Source organism: Pinus tabuliformis, chromosome X (assembly GCF_031772625.1).
Source record: "Pinus tabuliformis cultivar Carrire ecotype Pingquan chromosome X, CPIR1, whole genome shotgun sequence".
Classification (NCBI taxonomy): domain Eukaryota; kingdom Viridiplantae; phylum Streptophyta; class Pinopsida; order Pinales; family Pinaceae; genus Pinus; species Pinus tabuliformis.
This window is the reverse complement of record NC_142308.1, coordinates 249,807,073-249,825,528: the sequence shown is the minus strand read 5'-3', so window position 1 is coordinate 249,825,528 and position 18,456 is coordinate 249,807,073.

The window sequence follows — 18,456 nt, the reverse complement described above, 5'->3', positions numbered from 1 at the left end:
CTCCTTTCTCATCCTGGTAATTATGATTTTGGTCTTATAGTTAATAAGGGACCAATGTTTTTCCAACCAGTCCATACCTATAAGGATGTCATACGACCCCAGAGGTGGCACGTTAAGATCTGCCATAATAGACTGGTTAGCTAAACTTAGAGGGAAATTACTGACCTTGGACAAAACTCTTCTTTTTTCTCTTGTGGCTAGTTGTACTAACCATGGATTTTTAAATTTGACAGATTGCAGTTTACATTATTCTACTATTTTGGGGCTAATATAACTCAAGGTAGCCCCGGATCGATTAAAATAGATATAGTTCTATCAAAAACTTTACCTTCAAACTCAACCATGGTTGGCTAAAATTCTGCCTGATGGTATTCAAGGGCGGCATTAATTTTAGGAATGCTCCTTGCCACCTCTCCCACGGTAGATGCTTCTTGTATCTGTGAAATTTGATCAACTCCTCTCTGTTGTGGGAATTTTTTGACATAACGCAGGCTTCCGCACCCCCAACATTGTACATGTGGTTTGTTATTTAATTCTACTTCATATCTGCCAGATTTCTCATTCATCTTGGTTTCACCTGCTACCTTAAATCTAGGCTGATTTCTGTTCATTTTCTGATTAATTTGACCTTTAAACTATCCTTTGTTGCATGTACCCTTGTTCCCTTTGTGGTTGTGAACAAATTTACTTCCCTTTTTGTCAACCCACCTCTTACTCATATCTCCCTTTGGTTTGTTTTGTTGGTAACAGATCTGTGCCTTACGAATAACTTCGTCCATGGTTTTTCTATTGTCAAACTCTAGTCGTTCTTTCATGAACAATGGAAGACTGTTGATGAACCACTGCACCTTTGCTTTTTCTTCGCATATGTAGGGGACATACTAAAGTAATGATGCGAACTTAGTTATACACTCATCCATGGTCATTTGACCCAATCGGAGATCATGAAACTCCTTTGCTTTTTCATCATAAAATCTTTCTGTTAGATATTTTTCCTTAAAATAGCTATGAAAAATTTCCTAGGTTATGCTTTGTTCATTAACTCCTCGGACTGATTTTACTTCCTCCCACCATAATGTGGATTTTCCTTGTAGCTAAAAAATGGCTAGTCGAGCCTTTAGAATATGGTCATACTTGTATAGCTGGAAATACTTGTTCATGTTGATGAGCCATGCCTCTTCCGCCTCTTCCTGTTCACCATCGTAGAGAGGAGGTTTTATTTTTCGAAATTCTCCTTGAAGTTCTGATTTATGCCTTTTCTATGTCTTGTGATTTGACACATTATCTTATTATTCTTCATGATTTTATTCACCTCCTTTTGTTTCCATATTCTCAGTTCGATACTCGTGTTCCCCTCTCCTATTTCCATGTTCAAGGCTAGGGACTATTAGTCGATGGTTCTGTCTATCAGATAGACATTTCACAATTTTTTCTTGCTCCTGCGTTAGTCTTTCATTATCTGCCCATAGCCGGGCCATCTCATCTTTTATTTCTTGTACAGTTTCCAGGATAGTTGTGTTGGTATTTCATGGCTCATCTCCTAACTACACCCATACTTCAAGGTTACCTTCTTGAAATGATATTGGTCTTGTTCCCATTACTGACAGTGTGGTGGATTCCTGGTTCTCCTCATGTTGACTGCTCCCTACTCCCTACATTCAGATCACCAAGGTTGTTATTTCTTTATTCCAGAGGTCTCAATTTAGTAACTTGAGCGCTTTGATACCATATGTCACACATCCTCTAGTTAATCTACATATATATATATATATATATATATATATATATATATATATATAAACTACTCTTATCTTCTATGACAACCATAGAACTTCTATTTAACTTATGAATATTGTCATTCCAATGAAATTCGTTACACACAGTTTAATGTACATTGACTTTTATTATGATAATGAAAAAATATTCAGATAATGATATTCCTTCTCAGACCTTACTCTAAAGACCATGCATAGGAAATTAAAATTCGAGACGAGGCCATTTGTTCAGCTCTCATAGTAGCTCAAATTACAATAATCCACTTGTTCTTTTCACGTTTAGATTAATAATCCTAAGTACTTTGTATTAAATCTGTCAGTGATGGAGGTCTAGATTTCATCCTGCATTTACTTCCTACCTCTTGGCTCTCCATTCCGCATTAATCTGGCCAACTGTTGTTCGGCCTAGGTGGAGGTGGTACTTTGCTGGAGACATTATTGCAATACCTCGTTCGCTGTATCTTCGAGATCCACTCCGGATCGACAACCTCAGTTCATATATTGAATCAGATGGAGGGGAGGAACCTAGGGGTTTCTAACCTCTGAGCTGGTCTACTCGCCATTTCATTTTCCCTCTTTTGTTTATGGTCTCTGGCATCTCCTGGGGAGGTTTTTCTCTAGTTCGGGTATACTTTGTTGGATGATTACAGTGCTCTGAGTCTTCATGCTACATGGTGGTCGACGCTATGGTTATCTAAATATTCGGGTTTCACTAGAGAACTATTGGGGTCTTTTGGTATTGATGGCATGGATTTGTTAGCAACCGGTTCCTCCATTCGAATTAACTAGGTAAATTTAGCATAAGGTTAATTGTTACAACTTTTTCTCTGTCATTATAGATTTTTGGTAAAGCTATTAATCTCTGTTTTCCCACCTAGTTGGGGTGGAGGGTTTTGCAGAGATAGAACACTGGCAAGGATCTGGTCAAGACCGATGTTCGGCTCCCAGGGCAATTGAAAACTGGCTCATATACATTCCGAGTATTTACACTATGCAAGGTTTCTGGCTTGGTTCATTTTTTTAAGGCTTCAGCTCCATAGGGAGCTTGATAGTTATTATACCACAATGTAGTATCAAAAACTTTCTTAAGTCTTCTTGCAACTTGTAATCTTGAATTAGTTAAATTTTCTATGTAGCCTTTTGGCCTTGTACATTCTCCAAGGTTATATTAGCATGTTGACTGTGGTTTTGCCATTTGTATATTTATACTTATCGTCGAGGGTGGAGAACCTCAAACCCTGGATGGAATGGCTACATTATGGTTCTAAGGACTGTTAAATAAATTATATTTCTTTTTACAGTATTGGGATGCAATATTCGTCATTATTATTTGGTTTTGGGGTGTATCCCTACAGTATTTTAACGTGGATTCGCTAGCCTCCTACTTGTGTTCCATGGTCAAATGATGTTACATTTCTTCTTTATATTTTAATTTTTTAGAGTATTATGCAAGCCCTATCACCTTCAGCAGTAGGGGTTGAAGTTTGAAAGGAGAAGTCCTCAAATTTTATTATCGCAATGTAACTTAATGCTTTTAAAAATAACATAGGATTTATTATTTCATATTTATATATACCTTTTTAACTCATGGAATTTAATCGAGACCTTCGGTTTCACTCTCGACTGGGAGTTCTTACTGTATTAATTTCCTTACTTGTTTAAATTATTCCTAAATTCCTTAAATTGAGACTGTAATTCTCTCTCCGGACTCTTATTATGAGTTACAGTTCTAGATATATCCGTGGTCTCAAATGTTATCCTCTTCCTCTGAGTTTTTGTAATTCTTATTCAGTTGTATATCCTTTTAGCAATATCTATTATAACAGATTTCTTTACATTGAAAATCTCCTTATCATTCTCTTAACAAAGGGGTTTAGTATTTTGACCTTAGCATATTGGTAAATTCTATTGAGAATTTCTGACAGATGAAGATTTTGTTTTCTAGTTAACATAATTACGTTTCAGTTGCATAACTATGTTTTTCTTATTGCATATCTCATTTAGTTTCTGTGAATACTATAAGTTTGGCTATTATTAAATAAATAACTATTCTGCCTTTTGTATGAATTTATCTATTCACATATTATCATAACAATTCACCATAATTAATCAAGCTAACTCATTCCTAATCACTGAGAATGATCATTGTATTTACACCATAAAGAGGATAAAATCTAACTAATAAGCAACTATTACTTTCACTTATATGGACCGTTGTATAGCTTGAATTATTCCTGTTTTCAATCTGCCAACAAAACTTATTTTTTTTATCTCGCCTCCTAACCTTGATACTACTTTAGTAGTCTCCCCCCGAGCTGTTCCTGAATACAGGAACTTTGTTTTTTCTTGAGAACTTACAGTCTCACTGCCCTCTAGTCCAAACCAGACATGGCCTCATAAATCTACTTGACATTTCAGCATAGCATTTACCTTTGTATTTTTTCCTAGATCTCCGATACCTCTATCCTCTTGATCTTCTTGAATAAATCTTCAAGAAATTAGTTTCATGAAATTAGTTAGGAGCAAGTAATTGTCTCTCTAATTGATTATTAAGTAAAATAATATTTACTCATAACTGTTGTCTTATTTCCAAAAATAAATAAATTATTTCCAAAATAATATTTTTTTTAATTAAGAAAATAAATAGTTTGTTCAAATTGTAGTAATTAAAATATTTATAGGGTCTGGAGATATCACATTGCCTACAAACAATATTCTTTTTATGCGTATGTAGTCAATTCATAGCATGTTTCTTTTGGGTTGTGTTATGAATTGTTTGATAAATTATTAAATTCAGAATGCGTACAAGCATGCCTTTGAAATTTTAATGAAATAAGATCAAAATATTTGCAGGAGATTCAAAAGTTTCAAATGCAACTTTTCATTTGTGGAATTAATTCAATATAATTTCAAATGTTATAGAAATTTTTCAAATTTATTTGTAAATAATATTTTTTTGTAAGTATATGTATGTGAATGAGTTGAGAGGCTCATTCTATAACTTAGTATGAGGGGATGTGTAAGTTTGTCTCTCCATTCGGTCGTCCAATTGACACATCTTCTAAATAGAAACATAATTTCCGCTATAATTTTTAAAAAATGAATATGTGATCAAGTAGTTAGAAGTAAAAAAAATTGTGTGAGTTAGATGTTTAAACCTTATACTTTTCAAAAAAAAATTAATAGGAGAAGTAATTAGAAGTAAAAAAAAATGTGTGAGTAAGATGTTTAAACCTTATACTTTTCAAAAATATTTCAATATGAGATTTAAATAAACTATTTAAAATCTATGTTAAAGAAGTTTTGCACATGAAGAAATTTGATCACTCTCAACTCATGTTAGATCCGTACTTAAAATAGATTTTCTACTAGGTTGTATTCTAAAATGTTTAATGAACCATAACATGTTTCTTCTGGATTGTATTCTAAAATTTTTGATAAAATATTAAATTCAAAAATGCGTACAAACATGCCTTTGAAACAAAATTTATTTAATGAAATAAGATCAAAAGATTTGAAGGAGATTCAATTTGTTTCAATTGCACCCTTTGATTTGTGGAATTAATTCAATATAATTTCAAATGTTGGAGAACACAATTGCATTTGATTGAATTATTTTGAATTTTTAGTGTAATTTTTCTTGGGATTAATCCTTATCTTTCATTCTTATATCACTCTTTAAAGAAGAAATTGGCTTATTTGATAGAAAAAAGAATCTGTTAGGTCCCTATACTGCTAGTGTAACCCCTTATTGCTATTAGTGCAACCCCCTTATTATATTGTTGTGCCCATGTAGTCCCCATATTGTTATTATTGTGCCCCATAGAAGCCCAATATTGTTATTATTGTACCCTTACATTATTATTGTTATGTCGGCTCTGATTATATTATGACCCCTTAGACTCCTATATATAGAAAGAAGGTCTTGTCATTTTTATCATCTAAGAATTGTTCATTTTTGTAATGTAAAGGAGGTTTCCCCCTCGAAGAGGCTGATTTATAAGGCATTCATCTATCTTTTCTATCTTTTTGTGAGCTGGTTTCATAACATTTGGTATCAAAGCTTTGGATTCTAGGGTTTTGGCAAGCTCCAGAATTTTATCTAAAATAGGTCATCGTGGAATTTTCTCTATACTGTTTTCGCTACGAAGTTTCAGAAGCTAAAAAAAAAAAATCAGTTTGAGACGAAATCGTGCTGAACCTCGGGTTCGAATTTCAGATCTTGGCTCGCTATATTTTTGGATATATGATCTGAGGAAGCTAGGGTTTTTTCAGACTCTCGAATTACATCCTAAACAGGTGACCTTTGGAAAATCGTCAAAACTTTATCTCTGAGCATCAGAATTAAATGTTGTAAGAAGTTACAGAAAGAGGACGGATTGTATTTTGGGTTGGGTATAACTTTCAGAACCTAAGGTTGAAACAATGACCTATGGCATGTTGTACAAGTTCACTCTACTGAACTAGTCTATATATAGGTCATCACTAGATATTGGGAATAAATCTTTCTTTGGGAATCCAATTGTGATCAGACTTGTGGATTTAGAAATAGGACTCAGAGGCCTATTATAGGCCGAAATTTCAGAACTTAAAGATCCGAAATTACAGAATTAAAGTCGTTTCAAGATCGAGCTCCTAAAATGAAGAAAAAGTGGGATGAGAAAGTTTGATGGCAAGGATCTAGTAAATTGGATACTACAGATGGAGAAATATTTTGATCTAGATGGTGTACCACTATTACAAAAGGTATGTATTGCATCCAATTATTTAGAACTGAATCAATTTTTATGGTATAAAGGGCTTTTTCTCGTAAACCACTTGTTACGTGATCAATTTTCACAGAGGAAATGATACCACATTATGAGGATACAAAGAGAAACACCTTCTTTAGCCTATTGATAAATATCAAACAAAAGTATTCAATGACAGAGAACATTGAGGACTTTCAAAAATTGAATATAAGGGAAAATGATATTCCAGAGAAGCAGAGGATTGATGTCTCCATAGGGACTTTAAAGGATAACATTCAGCATGAGGTTTGTCATTGGGAACCTGATTCATTGGAGAGGGCAAGAAAAGTGGAAAGCAAAATTATGGCAACAAGGAAGTCTACCCCTCAATACTATAAAGATGGAAGTATTGTTTCTCCTATCCTTCCACAACATACAAGGTTGACACCACAACAATTGGAAGAAAAAAGAGCAAAAGGGATTTGTTACAATTGTGATAAAAAATACATTAAAGGTCACAAGTGTGCTAAGAAGAAATTACTTTACATTGATTGTGAAGAGGAGGAAGAAAAGGATCAAGAAATTTCAAAAGAAGAGGATATACACCAGGAACTTACTCGAGAGAAAGAAGAAATGAATCCAACCATATATTGTAAAGAATTTGCAAGAATTACCACTCCTCAAACTCTCAAAATAGAAGGGCATATCAAGAAGAAAAATGTTAAAGAAGTGAAATATCACATCGAGCATCAAGAAATGAATCCGAACATATCTTGTAATACATTGGAAGAAATTACCATTCCTCAAACTCTCAAGATAGAAGGACATATCAAGAAGAAAAATGTTCAAGAAGTGAAAGATCACATCGAGCATCAAGAAATGAATCCAACCATATCTTATAATGCATTGGAAGAAATTACCACTCCTCAAACTCTCAAGATAGAAGGACATGTCAAGAAGAAAAAGATTCAAGTAGTGAAATATCGCATCAAGCATCAACAATAAGTTCTCCAACTTTTAAAGGATAATGCCACTTTGGTGCAAAATTGAATGAAACAACACTCAGATCAACATTGCAGTGAAAGAAGTTTTGATGTAGGTGATTGGGTATTTTTTCGGCTACATCTTAAGCAAGCAATTTATGAGAAGGAAATGTTGGCAATAATACATTCACTTAAGAAATGGCGACCTTACCTAATGGGAAGACACTTCAAGGTAAAAATGGATAACGATAGTCTTAAATACCTTTTAGAACAAATATTATCTTTAGAAGAATAGAAAAAATGGGTCACAAATATGTTGGGTTATGACTTTTAAATCATCTACAAAAAAGGGAAGCCAAATGTTGTTGCAAATGCACTCTCAAGAAAGGATGAGGATGTGGAAGCATTGTTTTGTGATATTTCTATTATCCAACCAGATTGGATACATGAAGCAAGGTATGAATGGAAGAAGGACGAAGAAGTGTGGCCACTCATTCAGAAGTTGCAGAAGATCCCAGTTCAAACAATGTTGCCAGAACTTTATGAGGAAGGAAAAATCATACTGGAACCTGGAGAATTCACAGAAACAAGAACCCGACAGCTACGAAATCAATCGATTTCAGAGTATCTCATCAAGTGGAAGAACTTACCCGCCGAAGATTCCACATGGGAGGACAAGAATTTTGTATAGAAGCATCAAGAACTACTTAAGCGTTGAGGACAACACTTTTTGAAGGAGAGGGGCATGTTAGGTCCCTATACTACTAGTGTAAACCCTTATTGTTATTAGTGCAACCCCCGTATTATATTGTTGTGCCCATGTAGTCCCCATATTGTTATTATTATACCCCATAGAAGCCCTCTATTGTTATTATTGTGCCCTTACATTATTATTGTTATGTGGGCTTTGATTATATTATGACCCCTTAGACTCCTATATATAGAAAAGAGGTCTTGTCATTTGTCTCATATAAGAATTGTTCATTTGTGTAATGTAAAGGAGGTTGGACCCTCTAAGAGGCTGATTTATAAGGCATTCATCTATATTTTCTATCTTTTTGTGAGTTGGTGTCATAACATAATCGAATACTTATTCATTTTTTGACACAAAATATTTTTTATGCTTGGGAATTAATTCCTCTATAGTCATCAATTGTCTCCAGGGTTACAACTCGTTTATGGTTGTAAGGTGAAATATGTTGTTTAATAAGGGGTTGGTGATTGCAATTTCCAATTATGGAAAGGGAATTATTGTTTGCTAGTGGGATTATGGCATAGGTCGATGGAAGTTATACTTGATGCATGTTATTAAATCATTAGTCAAGTCATTTATGCCAAATCATTGCCATTTAATATGCGGGGAAAAAATGTGCCTTCTAACTTGCCATGAGTGGTCACTTCCCTCTAGGTTGGCGACAGATTCATTATGCCTCGTACCTTCATTGTGTTAAGTCATTGGCCTTGAAAAGACATTTGGAATCCTCGTTGGGGTGAGAGTTGCATTTTGTTCTAATCATGGTGTTGTAGCTGGTGTTGTGGCTACCTAAATTGATTATTGAAATGGCAACAAAGAAGCAGTGTCTAAGTTGCAATAATTAAATTGTGGTAAGGAAGTTGCAGCAATTAAATTACAGTGAGGGAGTTGCAGCAATGGTGGCTTTCTCCCCTGCATGTCCTAAGAAAAAGGTTATTCCATGAGTCTCATAGGAAAGAGGATCATTTATTCTTCTTTTTTTGACACGTTGTGTATCAACATGGGTTGGTTTTCACATTACATGTGCCCAGGTCATGTCTCTAAGGATTTTCATATGTGTGTGTGTGTGTGGAAAGACTAGGATGTGAGAGTGATTCATCGATAGGGATCTCTCCTTATGGATAATTTCCATGTCCCTTTCTATCCATCCATCACTGATTTTCCTTGAGAAGGATTCCTTTTATGGAGGTCTATGAGATAACTGAATCTTGTGTTCATTTTTCAAGGGCTTTATCTCTTCATCAATGGTATGAATATTAATATTCCATTATCATACACAGTGTCTATATCATAACGTATGAGCCATGGAACAAAAAGCTTTCCTCTAAAATCCTTAACCTCGAAATCAAATAACAAAGCCCAACCTCTAGATTTAAATTTATTTTTCTCGGTGACCTTGTCATGCCAGGAAACTTTCTAGTGTTGTACCATTGACATCTAGTGTAAGGTAGCTTAACAAATCTCATTCATCTCGTTAACCTGGAGGAGCCTACGCTTTTGAGCTTCGGAAAAGTATATCCCAATTTGCACTACCATTCTAAGTGTCTAGATATTTGTTTCGATAAAAAAAGGCACTCTCTTCCCATATACTAATTCATATGGAATGAAACCAGTAATAGCGCACCATGTAGTTTGGTAAGCCCACAAAAATTTAGGGATTTAGTTAGCCCAATTCTTGAGGTGTAATCCAGTAGTCTTGGTGATAATAGCCACATGAATTTTATTTGTCCCTTTCACTTGTTAATTGTCTTGCAGATGTTATGGTATCATGACCCTATGTTGGCTCTTATAAGTAACTATTAGATATTTAGCAAGCCTTCAAGTGAATTGAGCTCCTTTATCAGTAACTATTTCTCAAGGTATCTTGAACATGGTGAAGAATTCTTCAAGAAACTCTACCACTACTTTCTCAGTTCGACCCAGAGTGCCTTTGCTTCCATCCATTTTATGACATAATATGTGCATAATAGGAGGTAGCAGTTGTGATGGGAAGGAGGATTAATTGGTCCAACAAAATCAAGGGCCCATTTGTCAAAGGGATCTAATACCATCTATGGCTACAATGACATCTCGTATGATTGTTGTTGAAATCTCTGAGTCTGACACATTAGAAATCCCTACTGCATTATCTGGTTTAATTTCTCCTACTTGCTCATTCCATTAACAAGTTATTTATAAATATAAATACTTAAATAAACGCAAATGTAGCCTTAACTCATATACAGATTAACAACTTAAATAACTGAGACAAACACACAAGGGGCACTGTTATTTTTGGACAATCATCCCCGGAAAAACCCAATGCGGGAAAATTGGTGCAGTAGTTATGAGGGTTTTGTTATTATGTAGTTTCTGAATACAACTAGGGTGCCAAAAATGGCTCACCCAACAGAGAATTACCTCGACAGAAGTACATCTACTCGGAGACAGATATTCTGGCTGATCATTCACCAGATGAACAATCCCACAACAACTACAACAACTCCTTAGCTGGACAGCGAAATATCCTCCAAGATTCTCTACTACTCTACATCACTCTGCAGGAACTGCGTCACCCTTCCCAACTCACCAGCACTCAGTCTGCCCCACAAAAAATCACCCAGCGCCACCTCTTGGCCCTACATCACCTCTGCTAGCCTCTCTATATCTACTGAGGCCTCTACATCAGCCCCTTGGCTCTCTGTGTCGACCTTCAAACCCTCTGTGTCACCCATGCTGGCATGTTCAGCCTCTGTGTAGCTCCCAATTGCCTCTGCATCAGCCTCTCCAGGCTCTGCACTATCTCTCTGGCACTATCTATGCCTCTTTGCTATGTATTCTCAGCCTCGTTCCAAAATTCCCCTCACTGCAACAGATCACTAGTTTGGTTTTCTCAGCAAACCCCGCTCCATAAAATCGAACTAACTGATCAATTTTGGTGTGTCTCCAACTAACCCTCAAGCCTCCTCTTATACTTTTCCTGTTGAGTCTTCAACGGCTGGGATTAAGTCCCTAATCAATAGCTAATATTAGATTTTGCTTGATCCATTTCATTTAGAACATTCTCACCCAGTTTTATATTAATACCCATTAACATTTTAATTTTCCTAAGTTTGGACTTAGGAACCCCATTAAAAATATTAATTATTTTAATATCTCTCCAACCGGGTGGAATTTACCCAAACGATTTATGGGTGTTGGATATCTTATGATCCTTAGCCTCTCCACCAATTTTTATGGATATATCACATCCAATGGTACCACAAATAAACACTCCCTCTTAGCGAGGAATGTGCTCTAGTAATGCTTCACCACGAAAACATCACATTGATCCTCCGCACCGATACCTATGTTGATGCTTGGCCTATTGACTCAAATAATCTGAACTGTTGCTTCCTATATTTCCGCCCATGACACTACCATTTCCATTGCTACATCTGTATTACAGCTCCCTCTCAATATGTTTCCCATGTTGCCCCTAGCACTGCCACTGCTAACTGTTGCACTACAACTCAGTTACCAAGAAGTAGGTAACTGACTTCACCCAAGCACTGACATTCTAGTCAGTCTGAAAGTCTTGTGATGTTGAAGCTACCTCTATTTCTATCTTATTCTCCCTCTTCTGCCACTTCGTTGCTGTAAACACCTCTGTGCCTCTCGCAATGTTGCAAACTCCACTACGATGCCTCAGATTTCTGCACTCTAGCACTGCCTTGACACTCCATCACACCTTGCTCCACTTGACACCTATCATCATGCTACTATCATTAAGGGCTCCCATAACCAGATGTGATCCAAGATTTTGGGCACCTCAAGGATCCTTCTCCTAGTATGTAGTCCTCCTGACTACAACTCGATATCTCCCCACCTCTTTTCTAGAGGTGCATGAGCACTCATGGCACATTTGTCATCAGTCTCGACATCTTTCTCTGATTTAGCTGGAGTTTCCTTAGAATCAGAAGCTTCTCCCTTGTTTTTCTTCCTGGAACACCGGGATGCATAATGTCTCGGCTCCCCAAATGGAAGCACTTCACCTTGGAGATGTCCTTCTTCTTCCTCCTCCCTTTTCATCTCGTAGATGCTAAAGTCGCATCCTCCTCCTCCTCTTTGTTGATTCGACTTCCCTTGCTACTACTCTCGACCTTGGTCAACCTCTTGATCTCTTCTTGGCGAAGAGCTTCCCACATCTCCTCCCAACCTGGAAGAGCAGCCCTACCCAAAATACTTTGGACAAATGTCTCCCACTCCTCAGAGACTGCATTTTGGGCGGTCCTCACCATGAACTCCAGATCTGGTGTAGACCCCGCAAAATTAAGTTGGTCACGAATCTCCTACAATTTGATGAGGAACATATCTATCTGCTCTCCCTTCTGCATCTGATATGACCGCAACTGATTCTCCAATAGCATCTTTTGCTGCACGAAAGTGCCCTGATTCAAGGTCATCAAAGTATCCCACATCTCCTTTGTTGTGTTCTTTTCAGCAATATGTGGTATGGCATGATCTTTGACCCCGTCTAGGATCATGCACTTCAACCTCTCCATTGCATTCTCATACTTCTCATTCTCAGCTGGGTCGACTGGGATAACCACGGTTCTTAAGGAAAATTCCTTGATGCGATGTCGATCCATGACTACCAGGATCCTGGCCTTCCAGATGACAACGTTGGAAGCCCCGCCCAATGTGTCCTAATCCATTAATCTTTTCACTACCATTTCATATCCTCTTCTGGATTCCCTCTGAGATTTGACTTCCCTCCTGGAAATCTCCCTCTAAGTCCTGATTTCCCTCCTGGAAATCTCCCTCTAAGTCCTGATTTCCCTCCTGGAAATCCTCTGGCCAGCAATGGAACCACTCCTCTCTAATCCTCCTTGCATTTGCAACTTGAATCTGGATTTCTTGGCTAGAAAACTATCAAGGTAGCGAATCCATCTACCTTGGTTCTATCTCCTTAGGTACTATTCTATTCTGACAAAACCAACACCCCACCAACTTCTCAATCACAATCTGCCGACAGCTCCCCAAGCCCCGGCAACTGAAGAAACTGAGCCTTTCATGTTCTGCGTAATCCCGACAATGGTAGAATCTACTCCTCTTGGCCATAGCGTCAATCCTTCCTAGCTAAGAAATATGACCAAGCACTGCTTAGGTTTTATATGCCCCTCTATGCCTCTGCGCTTGCCCTCCTCCTGACTCAAAATGATTAGGCAAGCCTTATGTGTCACTTCTTATCTGTTGATTTCGCTCTAGAACAACGTTGTCTCTCGAGACAGCTACTACTACTACAAATTCTTCAGATTACTGTTGGCACAATTAGTTCTCTTGTGATCTACAATGATCTGATACCATGTTGAAATTTCTAAGTCTAACACATTAGAAATCCCTACTGCATTATTTGGTTTAATTTCTCCTACTTGTTCACTCCATTAACAAGCTATTTATAAATATTTACTGAAATAAACACAAATGTAGCCTTAACTCATATACAGATCGACAACTAAAATAACTGAGACAAACACACAAGGGACATCGTTATTTTTTGACAATCGTACCTAGAAAAACCCAATGCGGGAAACCAGTGCAGCAGATATTAGGGTTTTATTATTATGCAGTTTCTGAATAAAAGTAGAGTGCCAGAAATGGCTCACCCAACAGAGAATTCCCTCAGAAAAAGTACCTCTCCTTGGAGACAGAATTTCAGCTGATCAGTCACCAAATGAACGATCCCACAGCAACTATGGCAGCTCCTTAGCTAGACAGTGAAAGATGCTCCAAACTTCTCTACTACTCTACCTCACTTTGCAGGGACTGTGTCACCCTTCCCAGCTCACCAGCACTCAGTATTCCCCACGAAAAATCACCCAACCCTACCTCTAGGCCCTGCGTCATCTCTGCTAGCCTCTGCGTAGCTACTGAGGCCTCTACATTAGCCCTCAAACCCTCTGTGTCACCCACTCTGGCCTCTTCAGCCTCTGCGTCAACCTCTCCAGGCTTTGTGCTGTCTCTCTGGCACTATCTCTGCCTCTTTTCTATGTAGTCTCAGCCTCATGCCAAATTTCCCCTCACTACAACATATCACTGGTTCAATTCTCTCAGCAAACCCCACTCCAGAAAATCAAACAGACTGATCAATTTTGGTGTGTCTCCAACTGACCCTCAAGCCTCCTCTTATACTTTTCCTATTGAGTCTTCAATGGCCAAGATTAAGTCCCTAATCAATGGCTAAGATTAGATTTGGCTTGATCCATGTAATTTAGAACATTCTCACCCAGTTTTATATTAATACCCATTAAAATTTTAATTTTCCTAAGTTTGGACTTAGGAACCCCATTAAAAATCTTAATAATTTTAACTCCAACTGGGTGGAATTTCCCCAAATTATTTTTGAGTCTTGGATATCGTATGTGCCTTAGTCTCTCCACCAATTTTTATGGCTAGATCACATCCGATGCTACCACAAATCAACAATTGCATCTGTCTTTCCATGTGCTAACAATTGTCACATCCCTTCACATATTTCTTGGAATCTTTGAATATAGTGGTGAGTAGTACCCCTAATTAAGTACTTTGCACCTTATCTGTTTCTCTGTAGAGTGGCCCTCACAAGGAACATAATGAAAAGCATTCAATATCTCATAGATCTTGGCTTCCCATAGAGATCACTGGATAATAGGATTTGGCCACGTGTAGAAGAGAAAAGTAGCAAGAGAATCTCCAACTCTATTTGACGATCTTCTACCACACTTTTGGAGACAAGTGATTATCATATAATATAATATGAGTATAAAATATTATATTATTTAATATACAAGCGTATGTATTATAACATAATTTAATGCAATATTAGGGAATGAATATAAGATGAACATATTCTACAATTTTAATAAATTAGGGAATATAATGTGGAATACGATATAATACTATTTAATATATTAAATAATATGAAATCTTATATTCTTTAAATTATTATATTATATTAATAAGTAAAGAGTTAATGTAACGAAGATGAAGGAGAAAGGGGTTAGTTAGAGATGGACATTGAGGTTGTGGTGGGAATCCAATTCTCATTAATTTTCCAACATTCATCTCTATTCAAGTTCTTAAGGAATTTACTTATTTCAATGAATTCCCTAAATTTTCTATGGTGATAGTGATAAATTTTCTAGGATGCAAGTGTTTTCAATACAAATGTGATGTTTTATCTTATAAAAATGTTAATCTAAATTTGAAGATTCGGAAGAATTATGTTTTATGTCTGCAAAATGTTTTTACATCCTAGTTTTTATGGAGCACCCAGTTTCACCAACATAAGGTATCCCACAGGAATAGGGGATCATGGAATAATAACTCATCGAAAGTATATCAAATTCAAAGAGGAATGTTTTGGGGTATTTCCTGGATAAACCGTGAAATTTCGACAAATTTGAGTGAGGAATGTTCTTCATATTGATTTCCTCATCTAACTCTAGGATAGGGAATCTGAAGGAATTGCCTCTTTCTTAACATCATGGGTGATCTCTTATTAGGCATTGTTATCTTCTTTCGAAGGTGCCTTAGGAGAGTCAAGAAAAATCAGCTCTTCAAAGTGGAACTATTCACTAAATGGATCTTCAAGCAACAAATTGTTTGTTGGTGTAGAGGATGAATCTTGTGTAACTTTAGACTCTTAGAGATTTTAGGTTTCTTATCGAAAAACAAAAAACAAAAAACAAAAAACAAAAAACAAAAAGCAAAAAGCAAAAAACAAAAAACAAAAGCAAAAACAAAAAACAAACAAAAAACAAAAAACAAACAAAAAACAAAAACAAAACTTTCTATGGGATTCATGTATTTTATTTGATTATGCCCTTTTTCTACTTGATACTAACATGAATTGTCATTTTTCGTAGGGTTTTTGGTAAATCTACCTTTCTGATCTTTACCTATGGACATGAAAAATTAGAGAGACATTATATCTAAAGTAAGTTGCTATAAAAAGAAATTGATTTCATGAAATGTTGAAAAATAAATTCTCTCAACTAAAGCAATAAATAATCAAAATCAAAAAAAATTGGGAAACAAAACAATGATTGTACTATTGATAGTTCTCCAACAACAACACCAAAAATCACAAGCCTTTTAATTACCTCTATAATTTCTCACAAAAGACACCCAAAGTTTTGTGCATTTAGTTGTCACCTGAGGTTAGTATGGAACTTGTGAATTGTTGTATATCATATGTGCTAGTACAATATATAGTTTTTGTATTCTAAATGAATTTCACATGGCAAGATATTAAGATGATTTCACAAGCCACCAAAAGAAATCCACATCACACTTGCAATCAAAACCACTCTTGCAGGAAAGTAAAGAGCACACTTGCAAGAAAGTAAACACACTTGTAGAAAAATAAACACACTGGAAATGGAAGGTAACTTATTCAAGTGTTTTAGATGACCTTGAATCTTCTAACAAGGATACACGTGGAATGCAATAGCTAACAATTCTATACCAAATCACAAGTTATAAGAGATTCAAACCATATTGTGCTATACAGAATCACACCATGAAGAAAATTGAAATTTCTAGAAAATAAAGTAAAGTGAAAGGTAAATTTGAAAACAGAGTAATTAGTTAAATTTGAAAAATAGAAAATTGTAATGTTAATTACAGAGTTGCACCAATATGAATTGCAACATTAACCTAAATTGTGAGCTACAACAATATGTGTACACTACTTGTAGCAATAACCAAATCATGTTTTAGAATTGTAAGAGTAGCAATTGTGTATATGTTAATATTTGCAGTGTTATCTAATTAATCAAATTAAATGTCAAAGTTGCAGCAGTTTGTAAATAATAGAATTAGATTTCATAGTTTCAGAAATATGATAAATAAAGGAATTACTAGAAATAAAAGAATGCAAATAAAACTACAAGTACACCACAATGTTACAAATAGTACTTGGCTAAGGAGGGGGGTGTATCTCTTTATACAAGGGACTGGTTAAAGGAACAAAAATGCACAAGCCAATCAACACACCATCCAAACTAGGAAGGAACAAGAAATTATATTACAGAAATTAAATTACAATTAAAGACTAAATGAGTCTCTCCAAGTTCTATATTTCAAATTTTTAGTGATTATTTTATTCATCTCTAGTTGTTCTATTTATACAAATGTTTGAACTATAATAAGAGTTCGATGGATAGTCATGATAATCTGATTGTTCCATCCAATTACAATGAATTCCTTCTAAAGACAGAAAGTCGGGAAAATGCTAACTCAATTAGTTGTGTGAAAAATGGTAGTTGGATCACACTTACCTTATGGAGTGATCAAATTTACTTGTCACTATTTTGCATTGGGAGGTTTTTTGGTTGAAAATTTTAGATGACCTTTTGGTGAGAATTGTGTGGTTGTAATGACATGTTATACCAGTTGTTAAAATTGCAACAAATTTCCTAAATGATCAACTGATTGAGAGTTACAACATCGACTTCTAGATTGAGTTGCAGTAATGACACTAAGATGAGTTGCAACAACAAGGAGCCGTAGCATGAATGTTAACACCTCGAATTTGCAGCATGAGTGTCACCACCTTGGAGTTGCAACACAAGTGTTAGCACCTTGTAGATGTAGTACAAGTGCCAGTAGCTCAGAGTCAAAGCACTTCAAAATTGTAGCACTATGATAGAATGGTGAGTCATATCATTGTGTTGGAACAGTGAGTCACAAGAACTAATAATAAGGAGTTGCAGCACCTACCAACTGAGAGTTGTGAGACCTACCAACTAGGAGTTTCAGCACCTAACAATCAGGAGTTGTAACATTTGGAAACAAGTAGTTGCTTCAATTATCCATGGTGAGTTGCAATGCCTATGTCCTACTCTTTTCTAAAGGTATCTATGTAGCTCTGTTTCTTGAATACCACTGGTTAGCATAGAAATGTAATTATCTCCTTAAAAGCATTAAAATGGCATATTAGGGTAATAGTTGTACCTTTACCTAAATGCATTTATATGGGAAAAATGTTATTTGGATGAGGTGAAAATGAGAAAAGGATATGCAAAAATGTCTTATACAGGTGTTGGAAAGATGCCAAATTGGGCATTTATACAAGGCACTGGTTAAAGGAACAAAAATTCACAAGCCAATCAACACACCATCCAAACTAGGAAGGAATAAGAAATTATATTGTAGAAATTAAATTACAATTACAGACTAAATAAGTCTCTCCAAGTTCTAGATTTCAA